The sequence below is a fragment of the Natator depressus genome, chromosome 5 (assembly GCF_965152275.1).
Source record: "Natator depressus isolate rNatDep1 chromosome 5, rNatDep2.hap1, whole genome shotgun sequence".
In the NCBI taxonomy this organism is placed as follows: domain Eukaryota; kingdom Metazoa; phylum Chordata; order Testudines; family Cheloniidae; genus Natator; species Natator depressus.
In genome coordinates this window covers 65433856-65450013 of record NC_134238.1, presented here as the reverse complement: position 1 = coordinate 65450013, position 16158 = coordinate 65433856, and positions in this window count along the sequence as shown.

Sequence of the window (16158 nt, the reverse complement as noted above, 5' to 3'; positions counted from 1 at the left end):
GTGGTGGGCCTAATTCAGTTTCTTCTGAATTTTATTATTAATGAAGTACTATATTTAAAATCTCATCTACATGTACATGCTGTTTGAACTCGACAAAAAGTAAGTCAAGTAGATGCTTGAGGAATAGACTTAAATTTCAGCTGACAGCCGTTGGCTCACTATCAACAAAAGTACTTAAGCTTGTGCTTAACTTTAAGCATGTGGTGAAATCCATCAATATTTAGCAAAGAACATAATCACATGCTTAAGTCCCATTAACTTCAATGTTTTGTTGAAGTGCTTCAGTGAATTAGAGCCTTAAATATTATAGTGCTGAACCCTTGAAAATCCTAGATTTGTTAATGTTTTAGATCAGGAGTAATTTATTAAATTCCTAGTGTAGCCATATTAATCTGTATCAGCAAAAACAACGAGGAGTCCTTGTGGCTCCTTAGAGACTAATTAATTTATTTGAGCATAAGCTTTCGTGGGCTAAAACCCACTTCATCAGATGCATAAATTTGTTAGTCTCTAATGTGCCACAAGGACTCCTCATTGTTTTTATTAAATTCAGTGGAGTTACTGCAACATAAAGCTGGTTTATGTGAGATCAGAATCAGGCATTAAGATTAAAATCCTAGCTCTAGTAGGATTCTAAAAATAGCTATTTGACTGTCCTTTTCTATACCTTGTTCTACAAAATGTAGATTGATATATTCCTATGATGATTCATGCATCATAAGTTGTCCGTGGTGTGCAGTTCATAGCTAGTGGTATGGAATTTTCATTTAAATGGAACATCTAATGATAATACAACATATTACACTGTAAAAAAATCAGACACTTAGATTTAACTGAATAATTTATCCATAGCTGTAATCCTTTAAAATTTCCAGTTGATAAATGTTCACTCATATAATTCTTGGATACTTTGAATATTTTTTCCAGATTGTCAAGGCTACATATTACAGTAATATTGAGCCAGATTCTAAGATTAAGTTGATCTGCACAGAGAGTAGGTGGGGGAAGGTGTGTATAAAAGTGGCTAACGCACACAGTTTCATCCTCCCGATTCAGCTGCTGCTCTGTGCAGAGCATCCTTGTGCTGAATCTGAACGTCCTGAGACCTGCTTTAACTTATGCTGGACAGCAATGACCACAGAGGGATGAAAACACTGCCAAGAATCGGGGGTAGTACAGGAGAAATCCAGCTATACTCCCTTTTCCCTGCTACACTAACAGCTGTGGGAGGGAGTAGCAAAAGAGCCTCTATACTGCTTTTATGCCAACAGAGAATCAGCCTCATACTGGGCTAGTTAAGCCACCTTTATGGCCAGATTTGTATTGGCAGCCACTCCACAACTGACAACCTGTCCCATTATATTCAAATAATTCACATTTCTTTCTTTTGCATATTGCAAAACATACATGAAAGTACATTGGTTTTTTGTTTTTTTTTTAGTTTTTGATACCATAAGGTGATCTAACCAAACAGAACATTTTGTACAGCTTTCATAATGTTAACAAACTGCTGCCTTAGGTCCAATAAGCAGCAGATTTATTGAAAGTGACTAGTGCAGTCAATATCTGGAATGAAACAGCTAGTTTAATCTTGTCCAATGTTTACATTACTCTTCATTTTCCCTGGGAACTACAAAGCCGAAACACTTTCAGTAAAAGACTTCCTTGTAAAATGATCTGTTCTATCTGTCAGGAAGAAGGAATACATTTTCATTGCTTTAGTAACACGATATGCATCCTTCATTTTATTTTAATTCAGTCACTGGAACCCTAATGATCGAAGCCATTTCAGGAGGTACCATCAATTATGTCAGGGATCTCATTCACAAGTGAAGGATGAGTCCTTCTCTCTGTTACTTAGAGGTCAGTGATCACTCCCAAACCTCTCCTATAGGTACAAAAGTGCCGCACCTTTTGTGCGTCTTCCATTTTTCTAAATGCTGCAACTTTATGATTTTTTGTATACCTTGGTTATAATAACTTCATTTGTCTGATGCTGGCAACCCTGATTCTGCTTTTATCCATCTTGATTAATTCAATTTTATACAGTACTGACTCCCTGAAAGAAGACAGCAGAATAGATACTGGATCAGAACATTTCTTTTTTTCCCCCTCCATGGAACTGGTGTAGCAAATCATACACTGCAATAAATTATGTTATGAATAATATTTAGTATCTTATCATTTTGGTACTATTTGTCAAAAAGGATGAATAATCTGAATTATCTTTGAATATTTTTCATATGATCCTCTCCAGTATATGGATTTATTGTGGCTAAATCGGTGGCACTTTAAGAGAGGGCAAGTCAGTAAAATGGAGTCACAGAAAGTGACAAAATAATCACAGTGCAAGATCCTGCCATTTCTTATGTTGCATCATTGAGGTTGAAAGTCCTCTATATTGATGTAAATTCAAAACAAACATTGCAAAATAGGGTCACAATTAGCAGTATGTAAACTTCCATTGGACACAATAACAATTCTCTATTCCTCTTTCACCATCACCCTTTCTGACTACCTGAGATGTCTGCTCGCTCTATCCTTCTTTCCCAATTCCTGCATGTTTATGGGAATGGGGTAGGATTCTGATGACTCCAATCAGGTTCTTCAGCACTTTCTGTGTGGGGGGAGTATAGGAAGCAGTCCTGTAATCAGCTTCTTGAGACCAGAATGAATGTGAAACTCTGATTAGATATACAGACTCCATTAACAGATGATTAACAATCAAATATATCAGATACAGTATATTATGTGACACCATTTATGCATTATTCCCTTTACTGGGGATGAGTGATAAAATGAACCTTGATTAGGAACAAATCATGCTTTGTGACTAACGAGAAGAACAGCTGTTCCAAAACAGTGGTCCATGAATCACTGCTGGTCCACAGAGCTATTACTGCAGATAACTGGCTAGTTACATGGTAAAAATTCTTTGTTTCCACCTGGCCTTGTTAGTGTCTAGGCTCTTCCTTGCAAAGAACATTTACAGGCCATCTGGGGAGAAGCCAGCGTAGCTGCCTCTACCAGAGGTCACTGCTATATAGTAGTGTATTCATATTTAGTGTTTCTTGTAAACATACCTTATATCTTAGGGATTATCTACACTACAGATTCTCAGCCACAATATCTATGCTGGCAGAGTCCTGTACTGTAGATGCAGTGTAAGCCAACAGAAGGAGTTTTTCTGCCAGCTTAACTACACCACCTCCCCAAATGACTTTACAACTCAGCTGTTGGCATAATTGCATCTACAGTGGTGGCTCTCTCAGCACAGGTTTGATGGCTAGGGGCTGTGATTTCCCACTCCAAGCCAGCATAGCTATGGCAGCAAAACGTTTGAGTGTATACAAGGCCTTAAACAATTTGGTGGCTGTCTTATACCTTACAAAGTAGCTGAAGAGACTAAATGTACTCTATAAAACACAAGAGAGAGATTTAGATATGCAAATAACTTCAAGTGCTTCAAAGCGGAGTCCATGTGTGATGCAAACATTGCTTGTTAGAAATCTTTAAAGTTTCCTTGAATTAGCAACACTGGAAATGCTTGCTTGAGAGTAGAAGTGGTTGTACAGATTCATGTAGGCAGATAGAGGGATTTTAAATCCTTTGAAGATAAAAATGATTTTTCCATTGTGTGAAGTTGCATGTTCAAAATACATACTAACTGGGCAAAATTATTTACTTGCCATCTTGAGAATCTATTTTATTCCTTCCACCCTTCTCTTTTTCTTCCCTATATTAATCAGCCTTATTGCAGATTTAAAAGCCATTTGTGTCAGAACTGAATAATGGAATTCTAAAATGAAGTGGATAGTCAATTAGGTTTCATGTACATGGTGCCTATTTGCATGATAATACTCTATGTGTCCTTTCAGCTTGCTTTATTTTTTTTTACTAGCGCTGCTGTCCAAAAGTTAGGGGAAAATTGATCAAGGATGCTTGTGTGAGCATTAAATACTACTTCTCTAGAAAAAAGAAAAGAAGTACTTGTGGCACCTTAGAGACTAACCAATTTATTTGAGCATAAGCTTTCGTGAGCTACAGCTCACTTCATCGGATGCATCCGATGAAGTGAGCTGTAGCTCACAAAAGCTTATGCTCAAATGAATTGGTTAGTCTCTAAGGTGCCACAAGTACTCCTTTTCTTTTTGCGAATACAGACTAACCCGGCTGTTACTCTGATACTTCTCTAGAGTGAATATTGCATCCAACATTTGTGAAGGTTTCCCCATATGCAGTCACTAACTATAACTTTTTGAAAATCACTGTAACAAAGAGTGTTTTCTGTATGATAAGGTATGATGTGGTTAATTTACCTCTACCCATTCGTTTAAGTATAGTTAGGAACCTTTTTATCTCTGCCTCTCTTTTATACCATTCCCTATTAGAATTCTGTGCTCTGAGCTCCAACAATGCATTATCCTCATTACCTCTAAAGTGCTTGGCTCCCAAGGATAATGACGAAACAGAATGTTCCTAAAACTATTATTTAAAAGTACTGAATTGCATGCTTTAAGGTGAATTGCTAGTACCACAAGCCAAAGTATTTGCAAAATACTTTTGCTGCATACAAAGCTTCTTGTGCTGCATTTCCTTTTCCATCATGCCTATCTAAATTATTTGTGGATGGTTCAGCACAGAAGTTTTTTCTACCATCTGCTTAGTATCAGAAGTTATAGAACTTCTATTATTTTAATTTGGGTTTTAATAGATGATGAACCAGTCACTGGAATGCTAACAAAATTATAGTTCTTGTGCCAGTTCATGAAATGCACACACAAATTGTAGCCCTCTTGCCATGCTCTGCTTTGACACCATTTTTCAGCAGAGAGACTGCTGTCTGGATTAATTTTTTTCCTGATTGAAAAAGGTGTGCACCACTTTACATTCTTGGCAAAGTGGCATTTTGTCCTTTAGGTTGTGTTGCAATCATCATGTTGTAAACTACATAAAATGACTACTGTCAAATAGCTGCTCCCTGCCAACAATGTAAAGCCGTGAATACTGTTAAATGCATGCTGAGAAAAAGTGTGTGGTCCACAGATTCTCTACTGGCTGTGCATGAATCAAATTGAATTCAAACTGAGGGAGATTTATAATCTTTACTTTTAATGTATGGTCCCTTTTGCCTATTAAAATCAACTAATTAATATGAATATACTTTTAAACTTGAAGGGCTGTAGTCAGTCACAAAGTCATGTAGGTGTACAAAAGTTCTTTGACTTTGTTATTTATAGAAGAATTGCCATGACACATTAACTAAGTCTGATTTAAAATATATAAAACAGATGTATTTATAGAGATATGTGTACATACTTGTCTACAAAGTGGATACCTCTGGTTGTTTTTACTATGCAGGGAAGAAAGAGGTGTATTATGCTATAATGAGATAGCTGATGCACTCAGTTGGGCTGAAGATAAAGCTGCTGCAAGACTATGGCTTTATTGGATAGCAGGTACAGATAAACAGGGAGCAAGAAGGATGTTGTTAGCTGGGTGAGAGGGGAGGAAATAACGTGAAACTGAAGCCCTGTTACCCCAAATGGAAGCCATTTATGGTCTTAAAAACTATTTTGCTGTCTTTGTTGCAGCTACAGTAGACCAAAAGAGTTTTCTTTTGCAAAAGTAACATTTTATCTTTGGAGTGGTTCAATATAAAAATGATCTAATGAGATGACACATTTTGCCTACTGCCAAATGAGTAAAACAGTTTTTTTTTTAAAATGCACATCAGGATTGCCAGATTGGATCACTCCTATGGTCTATCTAGTCTAGTATCCTGTAGATGAAAGTGGTCAGTACAAGTTGCGTCAGATGAATGTACAAGAAACCCAATAGTAGGCAGATATGGGGAGCACATTCTTTTCAGTACTCACCCTCACAAATATAAAGCTATATTTGAAAGTCGAAGTATGGAGATTACCCAATAAACAAAAGTTTTATCATATTAACTATACAAAATAAGAAAAAATGTTGACAAATGTTTTGTGAAAAGTAACATATTAAAAGTTTTCAATTAGTCTAGAAAAACTGAGGGAATTATCTATTAGCCATGCAAGAAAAGTAATAATGAAGTTGAGTTGTAAAAGTTTGCAGCATGTGATGATACTCATATTTTTTCTAAAATGTTAGAGATTGAATGAGTGACATTTACAATAACTGGTGAACCAAAAGTATATAAGAGGCAAATGTAGTGGATTAGATGGCTCAGGAGATCCATAATGGGATATGGAGCCTTTCACCCTTGAGTCAGTGTTTCGAGTTCAAGCCCATGTTGGTAGTGACTGAAAGTCATTACCAGCTGAAATGAAATGTGAAACAAGTTGATGGTCTCCCTCTATTTCTTAGTGTCTATATCACAAATGGCACTAATTGGTGCCCTTGTATACAGTCTCAGAGGAAAGGCAAAAGATTGAACAGGCATGATGACTGAACTACTCTTTCACTCAGAGAGACATTTCCTCTATGTCTAGGCACATTGGTGTGTCAGGAAGGGAAAAAAATCCCAAACATGTGTTGTCCTTTTTGTAGGCAGATTTCACTATTCAGGGTTGGCACTTTTCACTAGCAATAAATTCTCTTAAAATATAAAAACTCTAGTAGCAGCTGGGAATAATATAGCAGAGCAATAATATAATACATTCTTAGGGAGATGTTCTAATGGGCTCCCTTGCTATCTTTACTTTCAATAATACTGTAAGATCTTTGGTACACAGATCTCTTAAAAATAAACAAAGCAGAAAAAGGAGTAGTGTTTTCACATTCACTAATGGAATAATGTTGTGCAGTGGATAATTGCAGACATTCACCTAGATTTTCTTAATTTTAATAAAATATACAAAGATTCACCAGGAATGAGAGAAATGTTGCAGTGATCCCTTTTCAGCTCCCAGAAATAGTTCTCAGCACAGCCATAATTAATTTCCCGGGTGTGGAGATGAGAAGAAGTAAAATTGAAAAAGACAAGATTGCGCAATCCTCAGGAAATCACCACTTGACCCTGAAGGACTGTCCAAATACTGTCCCATGTCCATCGTCCTGTTCCTGAGCAAACTAACTGAGAAAAGAGTAATTATTAACCTCCAGCAACATGACATCAACCAGCCATCTTGGATGCTTCACAATCAGTATCTAGTGATACTAAAAAAACCTCATGGCTATGGACACAAATAAGATCCCCATGCTCATGCTGCTGGACCTCTCTGCAGCCTTTTACACAGTGCACCATAAGTTAGTGCTAAGCTACCTGCATGATATAGCAGTCCACTGGAACAATGACTACAATCATTGTGGCCCTTCCTCCCCCTCCCCTGTCAGTGAGTATCTGTTCCTCCTTTCCAAAGGTCCTCACCTCCAGAGTATCTGCTCCTCCTTTCCAAAGGCCCTCACCTCTGCTCAAAGACCCTCACCTATCTACATTTCTCTTTTTTGAGAATCTACCACTGGGAGAGATAGTGAGATACCATGAGTTTAGCTGAGAACAGTGTGCTGATGCCACTTAACTGTATATCTCATTCAAAACTATGCAACTATCATCACTACTAAAACCAGATTTTTGGATGCAAAGCAGCTAGCTCATGCTGAATCTAGGCAAGACAAAGTGATGTTGGTTGGAAAGGGGAAATGTTTCAAAGATCTGATCAAGACCTTGTTTCTACCTTCCAATGAATCCATACAGTCTGTATTCATCAGTGGCATGAGGTCTCAGAGTCCTGTCTGATTCCTTGGTAAGCTTAGATGATTCGGTAGCCTCAATTTACAAGAATGCTATCTTTCACCTTTAGCTTGCTAGGAAACTTTATGCCTTCCCCTCAGACAAGGAAATGGTCATAGCGGTCCCTGCATTTGTCAGCTCCAGGCTGGTTGACTGTAACTCATTGTTATCTGAAGCTGAATGTGAAGATGACGCACAGTTTCTAGCTGGTAGTGAATACAGCTGCCTGCCTTCTCCCTGCCTCAGACCACAGTGAACACATCAGGCCTGTGCTTGAATCCCTTCACTGACTTCCAGTCAGTTCTGATTCAAGTTTAAGGCCTTCATCCCAATGAATTTCAATCTATGAACCACCATGACAGCTGTATTTGTCTTGGACAATGCAGACCACAAAGCCGAGTATGAAGTCTGTGAGAGGTGGGAGCAAAGCATTCCTGCTATGGAACAATTTCCAGAATAGTACAGGTGAAGCCAGAGTTTACCCATCTTTAGAAAACGCCATACAGCTTTCCTCTTTGAAAAAGCCTTGCCACCATAAGTGACACTGACAAATCAAACACCTCTTTTATTCCCATCACCTCAAAAGAACCCTACCCAACACAGAGTTCTGACCACATAAAGGGGAAAGTGCCGGAGACTCCATGAAATCAACTAGGGATTTTGCTGTTGCTATGGATTTTAATTGGGAGACACTCAGATTCTATGACAGGTTTCAGAGTAACAGCCGTGTTAGTCTGTATTCGCAAAAAGAAAAGGAGTACTTGTGGCACCTTAGAGACTAACCAATTTATTTGAGCATGAGCTTTCGTGAGCTACAGCTCAAAACTCTAAAACAGAGAGACACCACATATGCTTGACCTCAAGAACTTCTTACTAATAGGAACACAGGAAATCACCTGGACTAGAATGTAGCCCATGTGCATACACTGTGAAATAATGAACCTTTTATTTAGAAGAATGATGCACTGTGGAAAGCATATATATAACAGGGATGAAAAGCAAAGAGTTGAGTAAACTGAATCTATGTATCATAAAAGGAAAAGGGTAACACATTCTGTATGTAAGTAACTCATATCCCATGCATATCATATTGAACATGAAGGAGAGAAATCATTAACCTTCACATTTTCATTTTTAGAGCCTTGAGTGCTTTGCTCAGGCATAAGACATTCTGTGTGATGGCAGCCCTTGTCCCTACTGCATACACCTTTGTAAAGAAGAACAGCACAATTGACCTCTGTGTGTGTTGTGTTCCAGCCTATTGTACTATACATAAACTCGATAGCTGATCATGTATAAAATTTTGCTCAGGATTAAAACATATCACAGATGTGAAAACCAAAGTAAATCTGGAGTTGCTCTAGAGTAACAGAGTAGAGTTTAGCTACTCTTTCCACTCCTTAAAAATGTTCCTTGGGGGTTCAAATTTATGACAATAAAATGGCAGTTCTGACAGTCTGGCTGCTTTTAGTTTGTTTGTTTTTCTGAGTCACTGATCTGAAGATTCCTGGAGTTCAGAGGAAAAAAATTAAATTGTTTCCTCTTTATTCACCCCAGCATTTCAAGATGGAGCTGAAGTTAATTTTAGAAAGCTTTAAAACTAACCGAAAAAAGTGTTCATTAAGGTTGACCAGTATATGTATTAGAAAGGTTGATTAAACAAACTGTATATATTCTCTCATCTCTCTATGCATACACACACTCACAGGTGAAAGAACAAAACTAAGAAATTACTCATTCAGAATTATCCCAGGAATTGGTTGAGGGGCCTGTACCACTGAAGGATAGCTTGGACTAATCAAGCAGCATTCTGGTAGTTCTGCTGTTTAGTGAGCACTCAGGGGTTAGTGTTGTTGGGAGGTGATATTGCACATGCACTCAGTTCAGTCTGACTCCCCTAATGGCCCTTTATTGAATGCAAAGAGCAAAAAAAAGTGGCTTTAAGCCATTTCTCTCCCAAGCCACTCAGCACCAGGATAGATTAATGGAGAAAAGTTGTCATAGTTCTCACAAAGTATGCTCAGAAGCAGATAAGAAATTAAACAGTTAGTACAGCATTGGGTTGACTATGCAAATACATAAAAGCCAGACTGGGATACCTTTACAGTGGGTAGTACCTTACTCCACAAGTAGTCCCATTAACTTCTGTGTGATTACTCATGGTACAAATCAAACAAAGTTACTATTCAGCATGAGTGAGATTGTCACAATTTGACCCCTACGTATTAGCGCAGCATAATAGTAACTATTATAACAGGATAACATCTTATCTGCATGGTTATGCTTGTACTAGTAACTTAATACCCATCCCTGAGATTAGTGGCTTTCTGTTGGCTTCCCTTTGTCACCCTCACAATTGACAACGTTCTAATCAAGAGCAGAAATGATAGACCAGATTCAGTAAGGAATTCAGGCACTTTCCCAACATGGTTAACTTCCCCAGAGAATTTCCCAGTGTGGGACAAAAACAGTGAGTGAAGGTGGAAGAACACAGTGAAATGGTTCAAGAGGGAAGGGAAATTTCCCATTTCGGGGCTGGGAGTCAAGAAATAATTAATGGTATAAATTTGTTTTTTCTATCATAATTATAAAATATCTGTACATATTAATATAGGAGAAACAGGAGTCTTCTTCATAGCTTCTGATAAAGTGATAGCACAATATCTGCTTCCCATTTAACTATTTCCAGGTAGCTATATTCCAACAAGGATTTACACATGCTATTTTCAATACAAAGAAATATAAAACTCCATTGTGATTTATGACTGAAAACAGCTAAGTACTATGTATTACACAACATTTTGGAGTACAATGCAAGGTCCAATAAACACAAATTTTAGAAACAGTAACTGATTGCCTGGTTATGGCATAATGATCTGTAGAAATGTTTGTTAGGCAAAAGATGTGTGCTTACATTCGCCATTTTTAATTATATTGTTAACATAATGGCATTTACAGCCAACAAAGCATATTGATATAGGATAAGCTGCCTTTTTAGTGTATATTTCTAGTTTGATTTGCTGATACATCACACACACACACACACACACACACACACACACATATAGGATGCAGGTTAAGGTGATAAAAGCCCACCTTGAACTCTACCCATTTCTATAACGACAGGTTTCAGAGTAGCAGCCGTGTTAGTCTGTATTCGCAAAAAGAAAAGGAGTACTTTTAATCTTTTGAAAATCTCTTAAAGGTTTGTGTCACTTGTTTTAATTTTCACACATTTCTTCTCCATATATTCAAGACCTCATGTACTTTTCCACAAGTTAGACCTATTGCTACATTCTGTGTCAAGATCTCCTGGCTTCTGTAGCACTCTGTTGTAGTAGACTGAAAATTCAGACATACAATAAAGAGAGATGGGGTTACACTTAAAATAGCTTACCAGTTATAACTATACATTTTATCACTGCTGTTGCCACCATGTCACCGTTCTCATGCTGATGAGATGAAATCTTCCTGTTAGGTCTCTTAGGTCAACTCTGTCATTTCAAAGATGTATTAGCACTATACAGGACAAAACAACTAGAGTTCTCACTGACTTCAGTGTGAGTTGTGGGTGCTCAGCACCTCTCAAGATCTAGCTGTAGGGCCAGGAAATTGCTTTTAGTCATTCAGTGCAAGAAGTGTAGGAACTGAGGGACAATGTTAACAAGCATGACAAAAATGATATTGATGCATTCCCAGAAGCCTTAGTCTCCCATTTAACACAAAAGTGCAAACAAGAAACACTCAATATAGCCAAATTGAAACACTTCTGTTTAAAGTTGAAGGATGGAGAAATCTTTTTATTTGCTTCATGAGACTTGTAGCCATGACATAAAGTAGAGCCCTGCTTTACTTTGCTAGCTGCTTTCTTCCAGTCAAGCTGGTGTGTGTTGGTGGAGGAGTGCTTCATTAATACTCCTTCACTTCATTCATTCAGTCAAGTGTTTTTCAATTCATGTAGCTTCAAGTCAAGTAACTTGAACTTTGAAAAAAAATGTAGAAAATTACTGTGAAGACTTAGCAGAATGCCTTTGTCCTTCATATCATTGTTTCAGTAGGTGTATATGACAAATGACAATGAGAAAAAGTTGAACATTTTTCTGTGAATAACTCTGTTCTTTTCATTGCTGGTACATTCACAGTCAAACTCCTTTTCTTCATTCTTGCTCTCCGCTGTTGTACTTCTTTCCTCCAGGAATTTATTTATTAGGTTATGTTTCCAAAGAGGTTGGAAACTTGGGACAGTATTATACAATTTGAAGTGAGTTCTTTTTTTTTTAGTCATTGCTATATTGTTTTCTTGCATAAATTAAAATGTATCAAAAGTGATTTGTATTTAGCATTTCTAAGTGATGAAAAAAAACCTGCATACAAAAATTCTAAGAAATAGATTGGAATTTATGTAGATGAGAACCATTTAATTGCTCTTATTTTTTTAGTTACTTTTCTTTTAATTTGCTGTCTACACAAGGGCCAACATTTTTAAAGTTTGGTGCTTAAAGTAAAGCATCTACTGTAAATAAGTGTCCTGATTTTCAGAGATGTTGAGCACCTGCAACTACTATTGGTGACGGTGGCACTTGTTGGTGCTCTGCACCTCTGGAAATCAAGCCACTTAATTAGATGTTCAAATATGGACTTAGATGCTTAACTTTATACACCCATGTTAGACAGAAATGTGTAGAGGGAGGTGTAGTTGAAGGTTCATCTGGATTCAGGTTTAAGGCTCAGCCCAGTCTAGTCTTCAGCCTATCCCTGCACAAACATACCCTCTCAACCTGGCGTCAGTGTATTCTACTCTCCCTCTCTCTCTGATGCACCATCCAACCCACCTGTTCCTTCCCGTTAAACATACTGTGTAACAGGGCCATAAAGTTGAGAGACATCCCAACTGTCCATCTGTACAGGTATAATGGGGTAAATTTTCAGATGGATTAGGGATTTGGGGTGCTTCCATTTTTAAGTGCCCAACCTGAGACATCCTAGAGGGGCCTGGTTTTCAGAGTGTATGCTCAGGAGTTTGAGAAAGTCAGGCCCCTTTAAGATGTCTCAGTCACACAAAAACTGAGGCACCTAAAATCATTAGTCACTTTCAGAAATGTAGGCTGATAGATTTAAGCCAACCCTGCCTAGATATGTAAGGGAGCCACTATTTCTACTGCTCATCTCTCTGTGGTATTGTTACCATAGAGACTGGAGCAGCTGGAGCAGATAGTCTTGTCAGCAGGAATCTTTATCTTCTGACCAGTAAGCTGATGTAATTGTTCATGTCTTCTTTACTTCTAGGGTTGCAGCACTTCTAATCCCTATTTTTACTTTTTTTGAGTCATGCATGTTTAATATGGTGAATATAAATCTTTAACCTCTGCTGTGTTACCATTGTTTCTTTTGCTCTCTGTGCTGCATTTACTTTCAGCTCTTGCAGGTCAGACTATTAGTTTCAATGGGGGCATTCTGAGCCACTTTACTAAACAATGACAAATTCCAAGGCCAAGAAAGAGAACTTGCAAATATTTTCAGGAGGGACTTTCATAGAGGACAAAATATCAGACTTTAATATAAATGCTTACATATTGATTTACATAATTGTATGTATGAAAAATAGAGAGTTTGTAGGCTTGTATAAGATGCTGATACAGACTTTAGCCAAGTTCAAGCTGTGTTTGTTTTGGACCCGTCTCCAGTCTGGGTTTGCTCTATCTACCAATGCTATTTATTTTTCAAATAGAGTGATTTCTCCATCCATTTGTTTTTGCACTAAAAATGAAATCATAATCATAAGCACAGGAATATGACTTTGGTACGAGATCAAACAAAAGAAAAGCCGGATTGAAATAAGAGCTTACAAACGCCACAAATACTGGAAAAGTACATTTATATTTATATAGATGTTCCTTTTTTTAACTCAATTATAACATAAAAGTTCCTCTTTTAAGGATCTTCTTTCCCACACTGTGATTTACTAGACTCCATTTACATCACACTTCAGTAATTTTTGAAAAAAAAACAAACATATTTTAATCTACTCTCTACCTTAAAAGTCTTTCTCTTTCACATTTTTCTGCAGGTCAGCAGTGACAGTAGCATTCTCACCTACTTTGCTTCACTGCAGGCTGACACTGAGTGTTTCACCTTTTCTGTTTCCTGGTAGGTTGGGAGATTTTAATCCATTTCAGGGCTAACACTTTTTGTTTCATTGTACAGGGAAACTCATGTATATGCTTCTGCTCTTTGATCCTATGGAACTGTTGCTGTCAATATCTATAGAACTCTTATTTGAGCTGTTACTATCAACGATTGACATCAATAGCCAATTACTGTCTGTCACTGGGTTGGAATTATATCCAGCTCCAGAATATAGGCTGCCACACCCAATCTCTTGTGAGGGGGGTTATTTTGTTAATAGAAGCAAGTACCCAAAGAGAAAAGCAGTCTTTTAACTCAGTCCATGCATCCAAGTTTCGGCTCCACCCCTCTAGGGGGCCTCTGGCCGCTTTCCAGTTCAGACCAGCTCTGTTCCCTCTCTTGGGCAGCCACCTCAGGGCTGTTTTACTGAGCATCTGTCCCTTTGCTTCAGGTGACCCAACACAGGAGTTAGCACCACTCCACCCCACTGTGACTTTTCCTTCCTAGGCGCAGCCTGTCTCAATGAACCCTTCTTCTGGCCCACTACCAACTATACTATAGGCCCTTTAATTAGCTGTATTGGACTCACCTGCTCTGGTCCAGTGGAGCTGGTTCTAGTCTATCCACAGGGACCAGCTAACCTGTGACACCGTCACCTTGACATTAATAAAAATAACAGCAGGGAAGCTATTAAGGATCTATGTACTGTCAGAGTCCATTGATTCATTCACTTCCGCTACCAATAAGGGTTGAGCAAATTAATGCAATAAACTACTAGTATTAATATCAGCTTGACTGTGGGGTACATTTTCAAAGAGGCCCCCATATGTGCACATGCAAACTTATACACTCACTTTTCGAGCACTAAATTTACAAATGCAGTTGACAGAATCTTTCACCTGTGCATGCAGATGATTTTCATATACAAAATCCATTTGTACAACCAGCACACATTTTGCAAGCAATAACACTTGTACAAACAGGTGATAGAATTTATATTCACAAAACCCATCCCAACTGCTACTACATGTGACTGCTCCAAGACTGCTGTTTCATCTGACCCCTCCTCTCACTCTTTCTATAACCACTTAACTGCCTGTACAGAGCCCTCCCACTTTGTATTGTAGGACCTAGCCAAGCTGACCTCAGTTGAACACGTTGGTTTACCCGGTAGATAGATAAGCCAAAAATGACACTTAGCAGGAATGGGATCTGTGGCTCAAAAGAAAAAGTATTACTTTTTTTTACATCCCATATGTTCTGGCTTCCATTCAAACTAGCATATAAAACTATTTACTACACTTCACTTCAATAATAATAGAGTTGTATAGTACATGTCTTGAGGATAAATTGCTGCAATTATTTTATTCTGAGGAACAATGAAAGTCATGTTGATGATGTTAGAGCAATAAGAAAAAAACATTAGGTTTTTTTTCTGTTTAGACAGTATCAGCTATGATACAGAAGTATTTGCAAAATGCAGAGTTTACTTATAGAGACTTACTTACCCCTGCCCCCATATTAGGTTACTTTTGTGTCTTGTATATGAAATATACAAACTCAAACTGAAATACGTATTTCTAACAACACTACACAAAATGCATCGTATGCTGTATGTGTACACTTCCTTTTCAATGCGATCTTAGGGAAAGATCAACACATATTACTATAGGTCCATGCCTAGGACCCCAACTCCTGGAATCATGTTATTATACCAAAATCTAAGCTTTCACTTTGCATGATTGTATAGAAAACATTCAAAATGAAAACAGAATGTAACTGCTGCAGGGACATCTGGCTGAGACCACAGACACCATGAAACAACAGGTCTGAGAAGAGTGAATCTCAGTGGAGTATTAAGTCAAAAATTCAGTGCTCTGGGGGCCCCAGAATATTGTCAATGCCACCCTTGCAAAGGACTAAGTGTGTCAAGTGGAGATGGATGCAGTGCTGCTGCTCATTCACCTAAACAAACATCCTGCCTGCTGGGGTAGTGGGGAGACTGCTGCCACCCCTGTCTCCAATAGGAAAAAGGGACTGTTGCTGCTTCCAATGGGAGGGAAGCCTCTGCTTCTGTGGGGAGAAGGAAGCCCCATGCCTCTATTCCTGACTCCCATGGAAGGGTGGGTGCACCCCCTGCTACCGCCATTACAAGATGGGCTATTGAGGTCGGGCTACAAGTGTGCCATGTTGTAGCGTGACTAAGGCCCGGACTGCCTTTGTTATAGCCCAAAAGTACAAGAAAGGTGAATTCCCAGAAATACTTTGTGTAACACAGAAGGCCCAAAGCCAACCGAAGACGCATGAGCTAGCAA